General features: G+C 43.0%; 1 protein-coding gene and 1 non-coding gene across 2 annotated transcripts in view; one reads left to right on the plus strand and one right to left on the minus strand.

Annotated features, from left to right (window-relative positions):
- The window catches only part of Atp2a2 (ATPase sarcoplasmic/endoplasmic reticulum Ca2+ transporting 2), a 47,794-nt gene that overhangs the window by 20,488 nt on the left and 14,059 nt on the right, over nucleotides 1–13,247 (minus strand). The window lies entirely within an intron of this gene.
- Nucleotides 1,054–1,126, plus strand: Trnaa-agc (transfer RNA alanine (anticodon AGC)). Its single transcript has one exon. It is a non-coding gene; the product is annotated as a tRNA-Ala (tRNA).

Here is a 13,247-nt window from a genome sequence, read left to right on the forward strand (position 1 = left end):
TCTCTCTGTCTCTGTCTCTCTCTAGTTTGGTTGTTTTTTGAGACAGGGGTTCTCTGAGTAGCTCTGGCTGTCCCAGGACTCAGAAGTCCACCTGACTCTGCCTCCCAAGTGCTGGGAATAAAAGTGTGCACGTGCACCACCACCACCTCGAAGCCCGCTAACTTCTTTAAACTCCAGTACAATTGTGCTCAGCCTTCCTAATGCTATGACCCTTTAACACAGCTCCTCATGTTGTGGTGACCCCCAGTCATAACATTTCCATTCCTACTTCATAGCTGTAACTTGCTGTTATGAATTGTGATCTAAATATCTGATAAGCAGGATATCTGATATATGACCCCTGCGGAGGGCTTGTTTGCAGACAGGTTGAAAACCTCTGCTTTAGTGCACAAAACAAGTCTATGCCTAAGAAAACAGAGCGACACAGAAAGAACTAGTAGGTCAGAAATCTTCAGGGACAAAGATCATCCTTGCATTTGACTGCAGGGACACATACGTGAAGGTAGAATTCCTGCTGGAAATGCTTATGCAACCAACGGCAATATTCCAACTGAATAACTGAACCTTCCACTTTAACTGTTCACTGTATACGCAAGGGAGTACATCCAAATGATTAAGACATTAAAACAACAAACCAAACAAACACAAATTCCCCACTACAAAAACAGATTCCTGTTGGGCGATGGTGGTACACAACTTTAATCCCAGCACTCGGAAGGCAGAGGCTGGCAGATCTTTGTTGAGTTTAAGGCCAGCCTGGTTTACAGAGCAAGTTCCAAGACAGCAGGGCTGTTACAGAGAAACCCTGTTTTGAAAAACAAACAAACGTGCTGGGAGAGATAGCTCAGAGGTTAAGTTAAGAGCACTGGCTGCTCTTCCAGAGGTCCTGAGTTCAATTCCGAGCAACCACATGGTGGCTCACAACCATCTGTAATGAGATCTGGTGCCTCTTCTGGCCTGCAGGCATACATGCAGGAAGAACACTGTATACATTAATAAATAAATAAAAAATAGACCCCCCCCAAAACAAACGAACAAAAAAGATTAGGGGGGTTGGGGATTTAGCTCAGTGGTAGAGCGCTTGCCTAGCAAGCACAAGGCCCTGGGTTCGATCCTCAGCTCCAAAAAATAAAAAATAAATAAATAAAATAAAAAAGGTTAGGAACAGGTGTGTTGGTGCATGCCTTTAATACCAATAAACAAATCCCCCACAAAATACAAAACAAAACCAAATTGAACAAATCAAGCAAAAGATAAATGAGATTAAAAAAAAAAACAAAATGAAATTAAAACCCCCCACAAAAGTACTAGTTATTTGTGTTGGTTAACACAAAATGCATGTATGCATGTGGGCAAGTGGCCTGTCCTGGAATGCATGGTCCTGACTTTTAAGACAGGTTTTTGTTAGCATTGAACTTGTGACAATCCTATTGCTCGGCCAAAGTGCCTAGTGGGTTACCAGCACTTATTTCTGCATGTCATAAACTAGTCTGATTCCCTGTGCCTTTCGACATTGTGAAATGAGCACAAGGTCAAAGGGAAGTATTATTAACTCTCAATGGAAAATTTCAAATGCTCCTTTGATGTCTGAGATTACTTATATAATGACCCTATGGGAGTTTCAGACAAGACTTCTGTCCAATGTGGCACAGAGGTGCTTGCAATCTACAACTGATGCCATACTTCTGCACTGTAACTGATGAGTGCACAGAATTGTGTTTACCGTTTCCATCTAGAGAAGCAGGAGAGAGAGCTCAGGTTAAAAACACTGGCTGCTCTTGCAGAGAGCCTGGGTTCAATTCTCAACATCCACATGGGTGGTTCACAACTGCCTTTAATTCCAATTCCAAGGGATCCCATTCCCTCTTCCTGTGTCTTTGGAAATATGTTGAGTAGACAAATGAGCAGGCAAAAACACCTATAATTAACAAGGAAAAATTGTTTTGTCTGGCAAGACAGCTCATCCGGTAAAGCTCCCACAGAGCAAGCCTGAGAACCTGAGTTAATCCCTGGATCTCATGGTGGAAAGAAAGAACCACCCCCTTACTCTGCAGCACACTGAGCCACCACATGCACACACACTATACACACATCATAATAAAACAGAAAGGCCCCAATAACAATGGTACACACCTTTAACCCTAGTACTCAGGAGGTAGAGGCAGGTAGATCTGTGAGTTTGAGGTCAACCTGTTCCTCACAGTGAATTCCAGGACAGCCAAGGCTACATAATGAGACCGTCTCCTCAACCCCACCCGCTCCTGCCAACACACACAAAGGTGGGGGTGGGGAGAGAAACAGAAGTGGGGCATGTGTGTCTAGGCTCCTATACATGTGTGCTCATGGAAGTCAGAGAAGAGACATGAGAGCTCTTGGAGCCAGAGTTGCAGCTGGTTATAAGCTGCCCAACATAAGCACTAGGAACCCAACTCTTGTCCCTGCTAAAGCAGGCAGTGCTCTTAACAGACTATCTTAGCCATCTCTACCCCAACTCTTGGTGCTAAGACTGAACCCAAGGCCATGCATCTGCTAGGCAAGTGCCCTCTACTGCTCACTGCTGAGCTATTTACAGATTCTTGCCTTTTTGAAATGAAGTCTCAGTACAGGGTTCACACTCTTGTTTTTTCTGGAATACTGGGATTAAAGGCCACTGCCTCACCTGGCGGCGGTGGCGCACACCTTGAATCCCAGCACTCGGGAGGCAGAGCCAGGCGGATCTCTGTGAGTTCAAGGCCAGCCTGGTCTTCAGAGCGAGATCCAGATGCACAGAGAAACCCTGTCTCGAAAACCAAACAAACGAACAAAAAAAGGCCTATGCCTCCACACCCAGCAATAAATGCATAAATTAAAATTTGTGAGTAACACAGTCAGTATTAGGGTAAAGTAAAAAAAATACCCACATGTACATGCAAAACGAAAAATGTAATGCTGGCAATATACAGCTAACTACTCTTCCCCTAAAGGTATAGTTGATGTATGAAGGTTGTCACTCTGCTGTTTTAACATGCACTGATATTCACTGAACTGGGGATGCTGAAAGACTGAATACCTTCAATGACACCTGGTCCCCTCCCTATCAAACTTTCTCCCACCCAATCTCTTTCCACACACTTCTTCCTCCCTGCCCCACTTACGCCATCTACCTACACTGCCCTCTTTCTCGTCTACCACCCTCAAAGCTTGCCCTCTGTCTCAGGGCTGAACAGCTGGATCACTGATTTTTTCTTTTACACAAAAGCTCCAATTGAAATCTGGGACTCTTTTCTCCAGGGAGCCTTTCAATCCTGCTCAGAAAGAGAGCACAGTTCTGGTTCATGTGGTTACCGATGTTTTGTTTTTGTTTTTTTTAAACACACAGTAACATTGCTTACAGCACTTGCTTCATACCCAAATTTAAAGTATATATATAGAAACATGCGCGGACAAACACACACACATACACAAGATCAATCAAACCCTAATACAGGGAAACTTTCTCCTTTCTTTTCTTTTTTGAGACAGCGTCTCTCTGGGTAACAGCCCTGGCTATCTGGTGACTCGTTTTGTAGACAAGGCTGGCCTCAAACTCTGCTGCCTGTAGATCGTCTGCCTCTGCTCCTGAGTGCAGGGATCAAAGGTGTGCTCAGCCACCACCTGGCAACTTTCCCCTGGAGCACTGTGTATCCTCCCCAGCCCCTCAACCTGCAGGGAACTTTCAGAACATCTCTCAGGCGTGGGGTACTTTCTCATTAGGTATCACTCCGTCAGCTACTATTTGGAATGCACTGGGGACTACTACCTTCTTCAGGGGCTGGGGTTACTTTAGCTACATCACTGCCAAACAACCCATTATATAGCTTAAAAAACAAAAGTTGTACTGACAGCAAGTGCTTCTCACCTTTACATGTCCTCCAGCAAACTAGTGTCTATTTCTTAGAACACAACGTTTCTGCTCTACGTTCAACAACTGCCATCTTCCTGTTCAGGATCACAGTGGGACAGGTTAAATGTTATACTCCTTTACAGAGAGAGGAGACAGACAGAGCCATCCCAGCTGGTTTTATAATTAGACCTTAATTACATGAGGCCTCAAGATCTTATGGAGGATCTAGGGTACTAGACTGGGGATGGCAAAGCCCTGATACATACATGCTTTAGGTCACCCACACTCCTCTTAGGTATCCCTTATCAATTCTCTGTAAGTAAGCCTAATAAACTCACCAGGGTGAACTCAGACGAAATGGAACTTTGGCTTGTTGCTGGAATCTTGTAAGGAAGGGAGAGATATCACTTAGTCACCCCTCTCCCACGGAAAAATTTCCAAAAACGGATGGTGAAAAATGTTAAAAGACTGTATTTTAATAAAGAAAGAAAACAAAACAAAACAACAACAAAAAAAACCAACCTACATAGCTTTTCCAGAATGGAAAAGACTAGAAAGCTTATGCGAGTTTTGAAGCTCTGAGCAGTTATTTAAGGTATGTAGAGATGAAGTTGAGATGATGTATATATGGTATCAAAGTTTCTAAGGTTAAAGATCAATACTTACAAGAACTGTCTAAAATATATGTCTAATAAAAATTTAGTGTCTGGTTTTAGCAGACTGGTGTAACAGACCTTCTAGGTGTTCAATAATCGTCCTTGGAGGCCTACACCAATGGGGTCAGACAGGTGATATTCACCCTTGCTCTCCAAAGTCAGCTAGGTCCCAAGGTTACTGTGAAGCATCCCTTAAAATGTTCTGTAACCACACGGGAGTCTCCTGTTTCTTGTGTTCAGGGAGACCTCACGCGGTGAATTCTAATCCATGTCCAGGCTATACAGAGAGGTCAACAACGGAAACTGTCCTACACACCTCCTGGTGAGACAGTTGCCAAGCAAGGCCTTTCTGACTTATGCTCAGAGATGGACTAGCTGGCAAAGAAAGACTGAAGAAGCAGCCAGAAGTTAGTTCCTCGTGCCCAAAGAATTCCAAGGACCATCAGATCTTCAACTGGCCTTGACAGTGAAAAAACAAAAACAAAAACAAAAACCCCAAAAAGATTAATTTTGGCCACATCTATGGTCTTAAACAGCCCCAGGAATGAAATGGTCAGTATGTTTAATGACTAGTCCTCAGACATTATACTTAACCATGAGATGTTATTTCTATAACTTTTCTCACTAAGGATTATCTTCCTGATTTTTTGTTTTTGTTTTTCAAGACAGGTTTCCTCTGTTTAGTCCTTGCTGTCCTGGAACTCACTCTGTAGCCCAGGCTGGGCTCGAACTCAAGAGATCCGCCTGCCTCTGCCTCCCAAGTGCTCGGATTAAAGGCGTTTTAAGTTGCCTATATATACATAGGAGATGACTTTGGCTCAGTTCAGCACTGCAGCTGACTACCTGCAACTGAAAAAAAAACAAAAACAATCCTATCTTCTGAAATGCCAATGTCTTTCTTTATACACCCTAACCACCCACATTCCCTAACTACAGGAAGCTACCAGATACCCTCCTCCAACTCACAGGTTTGGAAAAATTATTCCGAATACCTGAATGATGTCTTTGGGACATTGCTGGACAATGCTATAAAAAGGATCCAATAGGCCGGGCAGTGGTGGCGCACGCCTTTAATCCCAGCACTCGGGAGGCAGAGCCAGGCGGATCTCTGTGACTTCGAGGCCAGCCTGGGCTACCAAGTGAGTTTCAGGAAAGGCGCAAAGCTACACAGAGAAACCCTGTCTCGAAAAACCAAAAAAGATCCAATAGGTTTCTGTCTCTTTTGAATGTCAATTAGATACTGACATGAACTGATTTTTTTTTTTTTAAACTGACTCCCCTTAAAAGCTTCCAGGTTAGTCACACTCTCTCATGAGACATAGTCTATGTAGTCCTGGAACTCACTCTGTAGACCAGGCTTGGCCTCGAACTCACAGATATCCACCTGCCTCTGCCTCCCAAGTATCTGGATCTCTGTGAGTTCAAGGCCAGACTGGTCTACAGACTGAGTTCAAGGATAGCCAAGCCAGGGCAATGAAGAGAAACCCTGTCTCGTGGGAAACAACAACTACAAAACCTGATTCTAAGACCCTACTCTGGCACTCTAGGATACTAGCAGGGTTTGGGCACCAACCTCTCAGACCAATAAAGTCTACTCCAGTTTTGAGGCTGAGTCGATTCTTTTTCCTCTGGTGACCTACTTCTTACATCACTTCTCAGCCTTTGGCTAAGATCAAGTATAAAAATTTAATACAAGGAGGGCTAGCAAGACGACTCAGCAGTTAAACTCACTAGCTACCAAGCCTCCAGGACCCACATTGTAGGAGGAGACAACGAACTCCTCCTATAACTTGTTCCTAACCTTTGTGGGCGAACACACACACACACACACAATGTTAATAAATACATTTCCTAATGTTAGGAAAATACTCGCTCATAACCACAGGTTCACCGATTCTGCAGAGGGCTTATTCAGGACAGCTTCTATTACATTTCTGGCATACCAGAAATACTAGCTCCAGAGTGAAAGTCCAACTGCTTAGCACTTAGGAAGTGGCTATCTTCCCGTTGTGTGACTACTCTGCTCCTATTACAAGATTATCTCTTTGTGGAAAGACATGAAGCAAGCATACCCAAGTTCGTTTTTTATAGCCTAGCATGTTCCAGCATTCTCTTAGCAGGAGAACTTTGCATCATCTTAGTTAACCCATGACCCTGTTTTACAGACAGGAACTAAGGCCAGGAAGTAAAAGAGTTCTGCTTCAGGAAGCTCAATTAATCAAAGACTTCCTTGAACTTGCTATGACCACTTCACTTCTTTTAACTAAGAGTCTACTTGATGGGCACATTAGGAAGCAGATGTATTAAGGAGTTAAAAAAATCCATGAAGGTAAAGACCCGTCTGATATTTTCCCAAGGAATAATGACAATTTCCTTCACAGCACAGGCATCTGAGTGTCAGACAGGGCTGTGCCTGGGCGGCAGGCAGGGCAGCGCTGCTGCTCACATCCAGTCATGTTTCCCTGACGGGCTGGTCAGAGCCCCAGGGCAAGTAGAGTGGAAAGTTCTGAGTCTTGCCAAGGGAGTGCTCTGCAATTTTTCCTCCACGGTTTTTTTTTTTTTTTTGTTTGTTTGTTTTTTTTGTTTCTTTGGGTTGAGGCAGGAAGAATGAAAGTATCTGTTATAAGCCACCTTCCATTTGCTTAACACCTGACACTGCTTACAGGGAGTTCTTGGCTCCTTCCTTTCCATCACAATACTGAGTTTCACTCTGAACAATACAATTTAAAGGTTAGACTACCAAGAATACATTTTAAAAGTTGCCATATTTTACAAGTGAATGCAAGTTTTATCTTACAATGAGTATTGATACTTAAAACATCTTTCTCTACTTAAAATAAAAATACTAACATACTCTAGGAAAAGTTTTTTTAAAATAGGAATGTATTTGGGAAAATGAAAAGTATTTTTATTTTCCCCAGGCACAGTGGAACACTCAGGAGGCAGAAGCAAGTGGATCTGAGTTCGAGGCCAGCCTAGTCTACAAAGTGAGTTTCAGGAAAGTCACAGCCAGGGCCACACAGAGAAGTTCCACCCCCCCACCAAAAAGAGTCTTTCTCCTTTAATTACATTTTTATGGTTTAGTTCCGTGCCATTGTGCCACAGTCCTTGAGTGGAGGTCAGATGACAACTTGCAGAAGTCAGTGCTCCTCTTCTACCATGCCCTAGGGATCCAACTAGGCCGCCAGGCTGGGCAGCAGGCATCTTCACCAAAGGGCTAACTCTCTAGCACCTAGCCTTTGTTAATCAAGTTGATGTACATTTAAAGAAAATTAACTTCAAAGAGTCTTTTCAAAGAGAAAGAAAAGATCAGAAACTGTCTTACATTATTCTTGTTTTTGAGTTTAAATGTCTCTTAAAGCAAGTCATAATACAATTAATTTATATTTCTTAAGTTTTGTTTGTGGTTATGCAGCATGAATGGAATTCTTTACTTGAAAGCCCTACGTGCTTTAATGAACTGCTCCAGATCTCAGGGTGAGCGGGGAAGAAACGTTACAAAGTAGTATAGCACTATACATTTGTTCCCACTATGGCTTTGGAGGAGTTTCTTTAAAAAACACAAGTATGAAATAATGTCTTTATAAAGTATTCAGTAGCTTATTAGACTAGACATTAAGTTCTGCTGCCGAGCCACACCTGGCACCTAGCAGAAGCTAAACAAAGTATTTATTGATGAATAAATAAAACACTCACACCAAAGCCCAGCCTGGTGGTACAGACTGGTAGTAACCCCCATTCAGGAAGCTGAAGCAAGTCTGGACAACTGAGGGAGCTGCTGTCTCAGAATAGAGAGAGAAGGCTGGAAATGCAGCTCTCCCATTCAGAGCCCTAGGTTGAATCCCCAGTACTAAAAAAGGAAGTGGACGAGCTCAGCACATTAGCTAATTATCAAACCTATGAGCAATGAAAGGAACTAAAAATCAAGATATAATGAGATCTAAGACTTGGCTGTGTTGCCAGGCGGTGGTGGCACATGCCTTTAATCCCAGTACTCAGTAGGCAGAGACAGGCAGATCGGGATCTATATGAGTTCGAGGCCAGCCTGGGCTACAGAGTGAGTTCCAGGAAATACAGAAAAACCCTGTCTCAAAAAACCAAAAGACTTGGCTGTGTTAAATGAGAATGGATAATGATACTTGTTTATTACAGCTAACACTAAAAATAAAAATACAAGGTTTTTTTTTTTTTTTTTTTTTTTTTTTCGTTTTTTTCGAGACAGGGTTTCTCTGTGCAGCTTTGCGCCTTTCCTGGGACTCACTTGGTAGCCCAGGCTGGCCTCGAACTCACAGAGATCCACCTGGCTCTGCCTCCCGAGTGCTGGGATTAAAGGCGTGCGCCACCACTGCCCGGCAAAATACAAGTTTTTTAAAGATATTTTATAATATATCTGACTAAAAATAGTTCAACCAATCCCATGCAGGAATGTTTTTCAATTTCAAGAGACAGCCAAGGTAATCCATGAATCACACACTAAGTACATGAACCATTAAAGATTAGCAGGCACAGTATCAGGGCTATTAGCATTAGACATTAAAAATTTACTTTTTTGATTATACGTGTTTTGCTTACATGTACATATGTGTATTATGTGCATGCCTGGTGCCCAGACAACAGATCCCCTGGAACTTGAACTGAGACAGTTGTCAGCCATGTGTATGCTGGGAACCAAACCTGATCCTCTCTTACTCAACAAGCCACCTCTCTAGCCGAGACTTTTTTAAAAAAAATAAAGTAAAACATGCTTTTAAAGGTGAAACCCTAATCCCTCTCCACCATTTAACAAGACACTTAGTTGACAGTATTTTCTTTCTAGAATTTTATGTACAACACACTTAAATTCACTAAAACAAAACCCAGATCTTTATATTAGCTTCTACAGATCTGTTACCGCTCTACTGGTTGCATACAGCCATCAACATTTGAAGAACATTGGGGCTGTTTTTCGTTTTGAGACAGGGTCTCACAGGTAGCCCTGGTCAGACTGAAACTTGCTATGTAGACCAGGTTGGTCTCAACTCAGAGATCTGCCTGCTAAAATTAAAGGTGTGCACTATCAGGACCACAGGAGAATTTTTTTAAAAATTACATTCTCCCAAGGGAGAAGCTGTACACATACCCCATGGAAGAGGTAGAGTGGAGGTCAGAAGACAAAATGTGGTCCTGGGGACTAAAATCAGGTTGTCAGGGTTGGCAGCAAGGTCTTATCTGCTGAATGAACTATCTTTCCTGACCAAGAAGGCAGTTTTTACACCAGGTACTGTTGCAAGGGCTATATAGGTCATCCTTCATAACTCTTCACAAAGAAGCAGCTATTATCTTCATTCCCTGTTTATAAATGAGGTGCTCTTCAAGGTCATGGCACTTCACAGCCATACAGAGACTGAGCCAGTCTCCATCTGTGCCATCTATGATGGTGTTTTCAGTTTTTCTACTACAGTGTTACAGAGTAAAAAACATCTATAAATGTCTTAACTTATGGAGGGCAAAATCATGGAAGCAGGGATTATCATTTTACTCTCCCTTATATCCCTGCCATTTTCCCAAAATTCCAATTTCCTAAATGTCCCACTATAAGCAAAGTTGAGCACTGTATTTTTCAAAAGTCAGGTATCAAAGAAAAGTGACCCCCTTCCAGTGGTTCTTTTTTTCTCAAAAATCTTCATCTCAGTGGCAGGGCTGGGAGGACTGACGCTGACTACCACTGAGTCATGCGGTGGGAGGAGTGATTACAGGAAACCAGGAAATGCCAGCCCCATGTAATCAGGTCAAGCTTCAAGATCAACTGGTCTGTCATGGTCTGAAGGTGGGGGAGACCTCCCACAGTCCTCACTCTCAGTGTCTTAGGAGCTATCCTCATGGTGCTAACGGGTGTTCATTTCAAAACACTGCTTAATGTATCTACACTCATTTTTAAGTATTTTGCTCTTTTAAAAGAGATTTACATTTATCTTGTGTATGGGTGTTTTTGCCTACATGTATATATGTACGTGAACCTCATGTGTGCCTGTTGTCTGCAGAGGACAACGGGATATCGGATCCCCGGAACTGGACTTACAGATTTTTCTGAGCCATCATGTGGCTGCTGGAAAGTGAACCTAGGTCCTCTCCAAGAGTAGCCAATACGGGCTGGAGAGATGGCTCAGAGGTTAAGAGCACCGACTGCTCTTCCAGAGGTCCTGAGTTCAATTCCCAGTAACCACATGGTGGCTCACAACCATCTGTAATGAGATCTGGCGCCCTCTTCTGTGTACATAATAAATAAATAAATAGCATCCTAGGACAAGCTTCTAGGAACTTTTAAAAATACAGAAACTACCCAGCTCCATTTCAAATTTTGGCATCTTACTCACATGCCATACAATCTTCTCTTCCAAATTACAGTTTTAGTTATGTGACCATTATTAAATTCAGATTTTCATCTGCTAAGAGAAACCCATCTCCATTAGCAATTGTTCCTTGTCTTCTCACTATACCCTAACAAGAACTTACTTGGATTTTTATGAATTTTCTTATTCTAGACATTGCACACCATATATACTTTGATATGCAGACATACACACATGCATGCATGCATGCGTGCGCGTGTGCACGCACAGACACACAAATCATAATCAAATTGCCCAAAGTTAGGTTTTGCTCTAAACAAAAATCAATCCAACAGCTTTTGTTTTTGTACTTAAACAAAAACAGGCCTGGAGAGATGGCTTAGAGGGTAAGAACATTGTTCTTCCTGGGGACCCAGGCTCAATCCCTAGTACCCATGTGGAGGTTCACAACCATCTGCTATTCCTTCCAGTCTCAAGAAACCTAATGGCCTCTTCTGGCTTCTGCAGGCACCAATATGCAGACAAAACACCTATAATAAAATAAAAAACAGTGGGGACATGGTGGTGCACGCCTTTAATCCCAGCTTTCGGGAGGTAGAAGTAGGAGGATTTCTGTTGAGTTCACAGGCCATCCTGCTCTAAACAGAGTTCCAGGACAGCCAGGGCTATGTAGAGAGAGACCTTGTCTGGAAAAACAGACAAACAACAAAAATTAATACCCCCCCCCCAAAAAAAAAACTAGTGGCAAAACTTCTAAATGTCTCAATTACATAGATAAGCCTCCATGTTATTTTTACACTTTTTAAATGATTGCTTTAAAAAGAAATGAGAGATTTTGCTGTGAGTGACGAACTGCCTAAAATACTGCCTGGTTTTATGCCAGAAGAAAAATGCCTGCCAACTTGGCAGAGTCACACACATGTAATTCTAGCTTGCAGAAGGATGGAGCAGGCAGAAGATCTTTAGTTCAAGCCCAGCCTGGGCTACACAATAAGTACCTATTCCAAAACAAAAACCAAAGCCAAAAATTCCATATACTGCCTTGGTCTGTGCTCTCACGGCTGGTGAGCTTATCAGGTATAGCATTAGGTGTTTATTAATGATACAAAGTCAGGCCACTCAACTTTGATAGTTTTTTAAAATAAAACACCAAGCCTCATGGCCACAACTCTCCAATATTTCAGACAGTTCCTCAGAATCCACTTGGAGATGGGTGGAGATGGGTTGGCAGTGCATACCTACATTTCAGCACCTGGGAGGTGGAAGCAGGAGAGTAAGAAGTTCAAAGTCTGCCTTGGATAGCAAGACCATGACTAGCCTGGGCTACAGAAAACTATCAACTATCTCAAAGAAATTAAGTTCACTTTAACGGCCTAATTCTGTAGAGGTGAATTTTCTCTGTCCAGTGTCAGGCAGAGAAAGATAATGCTGGTTTTCTTAAATGAATTGAGCCATCTATTCCAAAATCTTGCCTTGTACTCCACTGCCTGGCAAGGTCGGTGGGTGGGGGTGGGGGGGACGTGCTCGCTAAGACAGGGTACTGGGAGGTAGAGGCAGGTGGATCTCTGTAAGGCCAGCCTGGTCTACAGAGGGAGTTCCAGGAGGGCTAGGATTACACAGTAAAACCCTGTCTTGAGAAAAAAAAAAATTTAGCCAGGCAGAAGTCGCGCATGTCTTTAATCCGAGCACCTTGGAAGCAACAGGTAGATCTCTGAGGTCAAGGTCAGCCTGGTCTACAGTGAAACCCTGTCTCAAAAAACAAAACAAAGCTCAGTAGTTGTGGTGTACACCTTTGATCCCAGTAGTTGGGAGGCAGAGGCAAGTGGGATCTCTGTGAGTTCAAGGACAGCCAGACTGTTACACAGAGAAACCCTGTCTCAAAAAAAGACCAAATGGCCGGGCGGTGGTGGCGCACGCCTTTAATCCCAGCACTCGGGAGGCAGAGCCAGGCGGATCTCTGTGAGTTCGAGGCCAGCCTGGGCTACCAAGTGAGTTCCAGGAACGGCGCAAAACTACAGAGAAACCCTGTCTCGAAAAAACAAAAACAAAAAACAAAAAAAAAAAGACCAAATGAAAGCAAACAAACAAAAAAAAAAGCCCAAGAACCAAAATGTTTTGTGCACAAAACACACACACACACACACACACACACACACACACACTATGCCTTGCCAAGTGTGTGTTGATCAGAGGACAACTTCCAGGAGCTGGGTCCTGCCTTCCAATCTGGGACAAAGGGATCAAAGTAAGGGCACCACCAGTACTGCATGGTAAGGGCTTCTACCCACTCAACTATCCATTGTCAACAGTGCTCTTACAAGCATTTATACACATAAGCTAGGAGTCCCAAGTAATCAATTTACTGGTGTACTTATCCAAACTATCCCTTTAGTCTATAAC

The sequence above is a fragment of the Peromyscus californicus genome, unplaced genomic scaffold, assembly GCF_007827085.1.
Source record: "Peromyscus californicus insignis strain IS unplaced genomic scaffold, ASM782708v3 Scaffold_2__1_contigs__length_46816999, whole genome shotgun sequence".
Lineage (NCBI taxonomy): Eukaryota > Metazoa > Chordata > Mammalia > Rodentia > Cricetidae > Peromyscus > Peromyscus californicus.